Source organism: Neocloeon triangulifer, unplaced genomic scaffold (genome assembly GCF_031216515.1).
Source record: "Neocloeon triangulifer isolate White Clay Creek 2 clone unplaced genomic scaffold, ASM3121651v1 ptg000014l, whole genome shotgun sequence".
Lineage (NCBI taxonomy): Eukaryota > Metazoa > Arthropoda > Insecta > Ephemeroptera > Baetidae > Neocloeon > Neocloeon triangulifer.
The window spans coordinates 16,033,292-16,042,457 of record NW_026775556.1 but is presented as its reverse complement, the minus strand read 5'-3'; the positions used below and the strand labels follow the sequence as shown (position 1 = coordinate 16,042,457).

The 9,166-nt window shown below is 33.3% G+C and overlaps 1 long non-coding RNA gene across 1 annotated transcript; it reads left to right on the top strand.

Annotated features, from left to right (window-relative positions):
• The first annotated feature begins 77 nt into the window (after positions 1–77).
• Positions 78–8,800, top strand: LOC132201698 (uncharacterized). Its single transcript, XR_009442296.1, has 3 exons — positions 78–173; positions 7,242–7,398; positions 8,658–8,800. It is a non-coding gene; the product is annotated as an uncharacterized LOC132201698 (long non-coding RNA).
• Positions 8,801–9,166: the final 366 nt, after the last annotated feature.

Here is a 9,166-nt window from a genome sequence, read left to right as displayed (position 1 = left end):
GAATTTTCTTAATGATCCTCCAAACCGCGCATTGCTTTACACCGAGGTCACCTTGAGTGCAAAGTGCAAAGTGCAGACGAGCATGAAAGTGGCGTGGCGCATTGGAGCCGGAGCCATTGGAGCGGTGTTACTCAAAGAAGGAAGACATGGTCGTTTTGATCGTCAAGAAGAAGGTAAGACTATTTATTGTTAAAAAAGTAATGATATGAACAATTTGATTTTATCGACGTGTTTTTTTTTTAATTATATTATTTTATCGTAAATTTTCCGCAGTTAAATTTTTTCTCCAATAATTGAACCTTGAACATTATTTTTTTTGTTCAAACATTTTTACAACAATGAACGCTCGCGACGATGACAAGCATACTTTTGCTGCAAGCGCGGGATTTGTGGCATCTTACATATATTTGAGCGTAAATTTAATTATTATTCCTAAATAAAAATGCGTTATTAAATCTCGCACATGTGCAGCATAATTGGGATTGATGCTGTAAGCCTAAAGCTATCAAAATTGGCGACAAAAAGCTTAATTTTTTTCAAGTGGCAAGTTAAAAAGAGCAAAGCAGGAGCACCAGAAAACGAAGTTTATTGAGCAATGTTTTTTAAAATTTAATTATTAATTTAAGAAATTTAAATTAGAATTCCCCTGTGATTGCGAGCCCAAGCACATCAAAATCTCCCTATAAGCACCTAGAAGAAGAGACCATTATTATGTATTATGTTAACTAAATTGATTCATTGAAAAAGGGCCTGGGCCGCAAACAACTCCACCCAAGCAACAAACTATAAATTCAATCTGGTCTTGCTTTGTAAGTTTTTAGTTAAAATAATCAAAAATTATTCATTCATTATTGGATCAAATTTTTTAATGAATGTCAATATAATTGTCATATATTTTAAAATAATAAATAATAATAATTTAAATATGATTAAGTATCACAATTATGCATTTCTATTAAAGGTTGTTGCCGAGATTATGAGATTGATATTTATACAGGGGCATTTGAAATGTGTTACCCCAGGGAAGTTTTTCATTTAACGTGCTAATTTTCAAATTATTTTTTTCTGAAGGCAGAAACCAAATTTGGACCATCTTTCGTACAGAAAATTGAGTAAATTATTGAGTATCTCACTTCAAATGAAATATTGACTTCAAAAATTTACCATTCTATATATTTTAACATTTTAAGAGAACAGGGTTTGAGCCACCATGTAAGAGTCGCAATATACAAGAGCATAAGATGTCTCTATAATCATAATCGAGTAAAGCATTCGCGAAGCGAGTTGCAAAACATGCATGGGAGTGCTAGAGCCTCTTCGTCGGCAAGGTGCACTTTGTGCGCCCCCGAACTGAATGAAGGAATCGAATTTTAACTATCGAATGCAAATTTCTCAAAAAGGCGCGCAGTTTTTTATTATCCGAACCTGCGCGGATAAAAATTCCAGATGCGTTTAATTAGGTATAGTTGAGGTTTACAGCCCTCTGGTATGCGAATCATTCATAAAATTTATTTTTGGATATGTGACACGTCAGGAATTAGGGAGGTTAGCAAAAGCTGCACCGACTCGCACTCACTCGCACTCGGTTTGCCACGTTTCCACCGAGCCACGAGCTGGAACTCGGCTTGTGTGGGGAATGCCTGCATTTCATTCTGTCCTTTTTGTGGCAAGGCCGCGCCTGCAAGAAATGAAACCAGTTGACCGAGTTTGTAACAAGTTTTTATCATGAGAAAAACTGGTATTTTTGAGACGAGCTTTGGAAAATTCGCATTCGTCAAAGAAATACCAGTTTTAAACAAGTTATTAACAGGTAAATTTTTACAAGTTAAAAAAAATTACATCGGTAAAAGAAAGATTTTTTTAATGTTGAAAAGATAAATGATTTGAATTTATAGCTTGCTTTTCTTTGATGGGTTTTGGAAGTTGTTTATTGTTTAGGTAAAATTCAATGTCCTGCTTTTCATGTTTCGGCTGCGGGCTGCAGCCATAATTCATGAGAGGTGGAATTATTTTGACAAAAATGAGTGTAAAAATTATTCATCTCAAAAATTCTTTTGAAGTTAAATTTTTTCACTAAATATTTTTATTTTATAAAAATTAGACGATTATTGTTCGAAATTTTTTTTCAACAAATTAGCCATAAATTAATTATATAAAATTGTTTCATAAAATTATCATTTTTTTTTAAATTTTTTTTTTCAATATTGCCACAATTTCTTTACAAAAATTTGGCAATTATTTTTGGAAATATTTTTACAAATTTAATTATAATAATAATTTTAGTCAGAATAGAGAAACATGTGTTTTGAGCGTACCTTTCTCAGTGAAGGTCGAGAAAGCTTTAATTATTTTTTGTTTGGTTTATCAGGTTTCGCATGTTTTTCTATTTTGACCAAAATTATTATTTAATTAAATTTGTAAAAATATTTCTAATAATAATTGTCCATTTAAAAAAAAATTCGGTGTAAATTTTTCAATTGATAAGAATTTTTGTGAAAATTGATTATTTGATGATTGAGTTTTAATAAAATCAATAAATATATTAATAAATTTTTTCGTCTCAATAATTTCACAGCTGTGAATTATGGCTGCAGCCCGCAGCCGAAACATTGTTTTTTCTTAAACATCAATAATTAAACAACTCACAAAACCCACCGAGGAAAGGACGACCTTAAATTCAAATCAACCCTTGATCGTGAAATTTTACTATAAATAATAGTAAAATTAATAATTATATTTTATAATTTATATTATTTTTTTTTTTTTGAATATTTGAGTCTTGAGCTTATGGAGTGTCACCGCGAATCGCGAGTTGCCACCCGATCGAGATGCACCCATTTGCAAGACGGTCAGTGTGTTTTGCCTCACCACCGAGGACTCGCAATTGAAATGCTGTGCATTCGCCACATACCAATTAATATGCCCGGCTGGAAAGGTGGAAACCAGCCGGCAGCGAGTCAATGCAGATTGCTCTGCATCTCCCGAATTCCACTGGATTTCAGCTGGCGAGTGTCCGGCTCACACACATCTTTTTGCTATCAATGCAAACAAATTGCAAGGCTCGAACACACGCCAGCCGAACTCAGAGTGATCAGAATGCAAGCACACTAACCACTCTGCCACTGGCCCGGTATTGTAAAATATGCCATAAGTGTCTGCAAATATAATTAAATAGTTTTTTATAAAAAAAGATCTGCATCTTTTTAATTATCATAAAACTTTTTAAGATTGGAGCGCGTTATGAGCGCTCGCGCAGTTGGAAAAATTTTGAAAATTTTTTGATAAAAATTTAGAGCACTTTACTGGAGCGAATCTAATCTCATATTGATATCTTCAATTTGGGGTGAAGTATCAGGTATGTGTAAACAGAAAGAATTGGGAACTCCCAAAATTTTCATTTTTCTATTAATTTTTAACAATCATATATTATATTTTTCATTAAATAATTCATCTACTTAAATTTTTTACATGTAAAATTTTGGAATTTGATATTTAACTTTTAACTATAAATTTATTATTTTTTAAATAAATTTTATTACACGGAATTTTTTTTGTCGAATTTTTATTCGATATTTATTTTAATAAAACGGTATTTATTTTTTATTTTTCATTGAAGTCACACAAGTGGCATTTTTTTTTGTAAATAAATTTTAAATTGCATTACATACTTTTACTACATCACTGCATCACTCGAATAAATTCTTAAACCCCTCAAACGTTCTTTCGTATTAGCATCTCGAATGGCGACGAAAAAAAATCAGATTTATTATGCAACAATATCTTACAAATCTATATCTCATGGTCTAATGGTAAAAGCTTTGTTTCAGATGCACAATTTCCCAAATTCCAGTCCAGTATCAGGCAGACTTTTCGCTTGTATCTACAAGTCCCCCCCCCACCTCCAAAGTGCAAACAAAACCTACAAATTCCGTGAAAAGATCAAAATAATTTTTCTTTTTGCGTAATTTTCTACATTTTTTGGCTTTATTTCCATAAATAAGCTTGTTATAAACTGGGATATTTCTGGTAACTTGTAAAAAAACCAGTTTTTTACCAATCATGGAACCTGTGCTAAACTGGTGGTAAAAAAACTAGTTATCTGGTTTTTAAAAAACAAGTTTAACTCGTGTTTTTCACGACTCAGTTCTTGCAGGGCGGGGCAAGGTCTCAAGACGGCCCATGCGAGCACCACCAAATCTGCTAGAAGCCCCCAACCAGGGGTCAGGTTGCCCAGGTTGGTTGGGAAGCACAAATGTGCTAAGGGTGCTCGACTTTGGCAAGAGACCAACCCAATAGCTCGCGTGTCCCATGAGCAAAAAAATCTTAATTATTTCATAGAACACAGTTAGAGTTTTTGTAAATCAAATTTTCATATTGACTAAAGCGCAGAAAAAATATTTTTTTTATTTTGTCCCTTTTGACACATTAAAAAATCATTAAATTAAATTTCAAATTCAAATTCGCCTTGGTAGCGACAGCGACCAGAGCGCGTAAGTACATTTTGGTATACGCAATCAACCACGCGCTGAAAAATAATGGATGAATTTTACAGGAGGGACAAAAAACTAATTTACTTCCATATAAATTGGACAGTTAAATTTTTTTCTTTGTAAACCAGGAAAACAAAAATAATGATGCGGTTTTATTTAAAAAAAAAATATTTATAACTATAGCTGTTGTCATTAAAAAGATGTTTAACTTTAAAAATGTATCGATATTCTCCAATATATTAATTAATTAAATTTTTAACATAATTTTTTAATGTTTTAGTACATATTGGAATTTTTTAAATTATCATTGAAGTTTAAAAAAATTAAAACTAATTTATTAGTCTTTTTGCACATTGGTATTATCATCAAGCCGTGCAATCACCGCGACAGTTCAGCCTGTGTCTCTGATATATCAGATTAGGTCTTTTAGCCGACCTCTCTTATAATATTTTCAATTACGGCAAACACCTTCCACCGGTGAAGGAGCAAAAAAATCATGCCCGTAGAAATGCAGCTCGTGTACACCGACCTTTTATTTTTTAAAAAAAGTGACCACTGCGTGACGGACTTTGACGCGAGCGCGCGCCTAACTACGGGGCCAAAGTTGCGAAGTGACGACAGCAATTATCCCCGTGCTCTGCAGCCAGACGCGAAAACAAAATTCGGACGTGAGGCGTTTTCTTACCGCGTCGTCAAACCGTGGAATGACACGCCACCCGCCTTGAAAGACTGTACGGCGGCACAGTTTCCAGCGCTGTGCAAGGCGTATCTGTGGCAAAAACCTAATTCGTGTAAGTCCCCCTGACCAATGGCTCTAGCGGCCGGTGTGCTCTTCTTCGAAGGAGAGTGCGCCGTGCTTTAGCAAGTTGTTTGCTAGCGAAGAGCCATTTCTCCATTCACCCCTCTAACCAACATTCTTAACTTATGTATTTTCAGTATTTTATATTTAATTTTTTGTGTATTGACTTGATGTAAGATGTTGTGTATTTCATGTATCTGAATGGAGAATAAATAAATAAATAAATAAATAATTAGTTTTATTTGTTTTAGGCGAGTAAAAAAAAATAACATTTGACATTATATATTTAATATTAAATTAAATTGGCAATCAATTGAATAATTCAATTAATCAATAAATTATTTGAATATAATTGCTGAATTTATTAAAAGTTAAATGTTCAATAGACAAAGTGGAAACGGTGTATTATTTTACTTTAAATATTTGTTTAAATCGAGAAATCTTCAAAAAACTAAAAAGAAAATTTAGCATGGAATCACCGCGGTTTTCTGTTGCTGGGCGTGTTAACAGAAATCTGCTACATACATACCTTTAAAACCCTCAATATGAGGTTTGACTTCTTTTGAACCGTATATCTTCTCTCTCTCTCTTCAATTTTTAAAATTTTGTCCCGACTCCCGACCAAAAAAGAATAAAATAGAATAATAAACCTAGAGACTAAATTATTTTAGCTGGCTCATCAATTATCTTTTGAAATACTGATATTAACACAGTTTTAAACTTTGGCATGAATGTTTATGAATTGAAAAAGGCAAGCAGAGAAAATGCATTCAGATTTATTAAGAGTGTCAACACACTAAATATTCCCAAAACTTATTCATGTGACCTTCAACGAAGGAAAAAATTTTACAATTAGTGCTGTGACAGCACTAAATAAGCTCGTTCTACACTATATTTACTTTATAGAAAAAAAAACATCTGAAAATTTAACATTTGCCTGAGAATTGTTTGCAAATCAAGATGGTAGAGTAAAATAATAAAAAAAGGAAGCAAAATGTGAATGAAAGGCAGCACCACTGGCCAGAAAAAACATTGTTCACTCGACCGAAACGTTTTTGGGCTCTAAACTTTCTCAACTGTTGCGTAGTGCGTAATAAACGGCCGCCAGCTCCACCACTTTTGTTTCCATATTATAAAAAAAAAATTCCGTTTTTTTTTCTCTCACTAATTTCTAAAACTTCAACCCGACTCTTCTTCTTCTATCATTGAAGAACTGTTTTCTTTTTATTCTTGCAAGTTCGTTTTAAGGTAAAAACACGCACCCATGAAGAATTGGTTTATGGAACACACGTTTTCTGCGTGCGATTCTTAGCAATTGGTTTTGGGCCACTTTGAAGATATATTTATTTCTATAACAAAAAATAAAACACAATACCTGCCAGAAAGGCACTTAAATGTGTCCATTTTCTATGATCAATTGAAACAAAATTTGAATAAGAAATGTGCAAAACTTCGGCCGCTGATCTTGTAAAAGGCCCAATTTGAAAGGCGTTTAGGCAAAAATGCTCTGGATTAAATCCAGTTTACAAGCACTAGCTGGCACTGCAAAAACGCGTATAAAATAATTTTTTTTATTTTGCTTCACAATTTTTAAAAAAAAAAATCTCAAATAAGTTTTAATTCTTTCTTGGCGCTAGATTGGAGTGGCATTTTTGCACTCCAATAATTTGTTCACTAGCTAGACACAAGTTCTTGTTCTCTATAGTTGACAAGACGACAAACTAATGTTTGCACATTTAGATTTATATAACTGAAAACAATTATAAAAATTTCTAATAAAAGAACCAAGAAATTGCAATTGAAATACTCGGACGAGTTGTGTTTTTGAAAACACAAAAGATGTGTCATTGAACTTTTATCTGCTATTTCTCAACGGCTGGGAATTTTTTGATGAAATTTGTCATTCTGGGGTGATCCTGTATTTTTAAAAATACATCATTATTTCTTTTCAGCAACAACTCAATGGCGTGTGAAGTCATTGATTTCACAAATCAATGTGATACTGCTTTACGGAGACTGAATCGTCGAATTACACCCAAGGACAAAGAGTGGATGAAGAAAGTTTGGACCAAATTTATCCAGCAGCATGCGCCTAGAGTGCAACCCAAAGTAAGGATTTTTAAAAGTTACGATTTTTAGATGGGGCACCACGATTTTGAAGAAGTTGGTATGCAACTTTCACTACCCTTGAGATGGTAGGGCTATAAATTTTGGCCCACTTTCAACTGGAATGCTAATTTACTTAAAAAAAAAATATATATGAAAATGTAGGCAACAAAATAAGTGTCCTGCGTGTTAAAATGTTGCCTACTTTCAACTTTCCAATATAAATTAAATTGCATAGGTTGTACTGGGGCAAAAATGGAAAGAAGAAAATGAAAATAATTACTTGCTATCCTGAAGTACCCCTAGAAATTTTCAGTTACTAAATTCATCAAAAAAAGTGGGTACACCACTCCAAAAAAATAACTGATTAACTTAAATCGATTGCAATCATGTTATTACAAAATACTGCATTTGAGATCCATAAGTTTTACCCTTAGATCTCAAAATATTTTATTTTTGCTTCACAATCATTTAGATTTTTGATGTGGCCTCTGTTCATAAGAGACTCAATCAGAAAGAAAACCAAACTAATTGTAAGAGCATTGTGGAAATAATTTTTTTATGGAAGCTAGAGCTTTTTAAAGAAAAAATTCATCAATTGTATTTTAGAATTAATTCTCTTCTAATCGCCATTTGTAAATACACTGGAGTCTAAGTTTAAAAAAGATCCATTTTCATAGAAAACATTCAAAATTTTAATTGTAGTTGCTCTGACTTGTAGCGTTTACTGAAAAGTGAGTTTGAAGCAGGAATATGATGCGATTCATTATTTTTATTATTCATACGCAGCCAAAATAATACTATCTGTTTATTACAATAGAACAGAAATGTTTTTTTTTCAAAACATAAAAAAAATACCTTGTATTTGGTTGTATGCTCTGATCATTTTATTAGCTTTCCGAAGTATACATATGTGCTACTTATTTGACATAGTCTGATTATTTTTCATTGCTATGCGGCATATAGCTTGCCAGCTCTTAAAAAAATGATATGCTTCTTGTTCTGTATAAAGCTGAGCGAAGATGATTCTATCACCACAGAGTGGTCAAAGTATTTGCAATTAATATGCGTATAGGATTTCATTGCAATGTCATTTAAAATTAATTAAAAAAATGTGAGCCCTCTATTATCAAAATAAGTCCGTGAGTCCGGTCATCAACAAATACAGTCTGTGTGAACTGCTCAATTACCATTTAAAATCAAACTTTGTTTTGAACTGTATCAAAATAAATTGAAGTAAATTTTATGTCTTATGATTTAAGGAAAATCTCAACACCAATGGCATGATCAGAGTGTGTGATGTGGACATCAACGCTGTTGAGCTGTCTTCACTGGACAATGAGATGTTACTAGACAGCATAATTATCTTCTCCTACTCACTTTTGATGATCCACATGTCTGTAGCAGCCAAACACAACACAGTGTTCCTTTTCTGCCCCAATGTCCTCTCAAGCATGCTGACCACAAATCAATTCAGCCCAGACATGTTAAAAAAAACCGGTGCTTTGAAGTTCAACACATGGATCCTGCCGTGCCACATACCGGAAAACAACCATTGGATTGTTTATTTCATTGATTGGCAGCGAAAAGCCATTTCTTGCCTGGATTCACTCAAGCTGCACACCCAATTAATTGGTCCTAAAAGCACAGATAGATGGAGAGCTCCCTCGCTCATACCGATTGACTGCTCACCTCCTGCAGTTGATGAACTGTGCATTAGCCACAGAAAAGCGTCCTCAAACCAACCCAGAGGAATGGAAAATATTTTTCC